Source organism: Aptenodytes forsteri, unplaced genomic scaffold (genome assembly GCF_000699145.1).
Source record: "Aptenodytes forsteri isolate BGI_AS27 unplaced genomic scaffold, ASM69914v1 Scaffold193, whole genome shotgun sequence".
NCBI lineage: Eukaryota > Metazoa > Chordata > Aves > Sphenisciformes > Spheniscidae > Aptenodytes > Aptenodytes forsteri.
This window is the reverse complement of record NW_008795405.1, coordinates 8,962-9,304: the sequence shown is the minus strand read 5'-3', so window position 1 is coordinate 9,304 and position 343 is coordinate 8,962.

Genomic DNA, 343 nt, shown 5'->3' with positions numbered 1-343 from the left:
TGCCCCGAGGGTTTCGGCCAGCCCAGCCGGCCGGTCACACCTAAGCACATGCTTAAGCGCTGCGCTGAGTCGGGGCCGCGCTCCCGCGTAGGGCAGGGCCGCCCCCTCGGGGCTGGGAGCGGGGGCGGCAGGGCTGGGCAGGGGGTGCTTCGTGTGCCGGTGGCTTGGCGCAGCCAGGCACGGACCCGTGAACTGGCCCGGGGGGAGCACGAAGCACCTCACGCCTTTGTATCAAAAAGTTACGCCTAGAATGGCTCTCTTGTTGAGAAAGAATTTGCCTGCGGGTTGCGTGGGACCCTTCCCCTCTCCCCTCCAAGCCCAGGTGCCCCGAGGGCTACGGCCA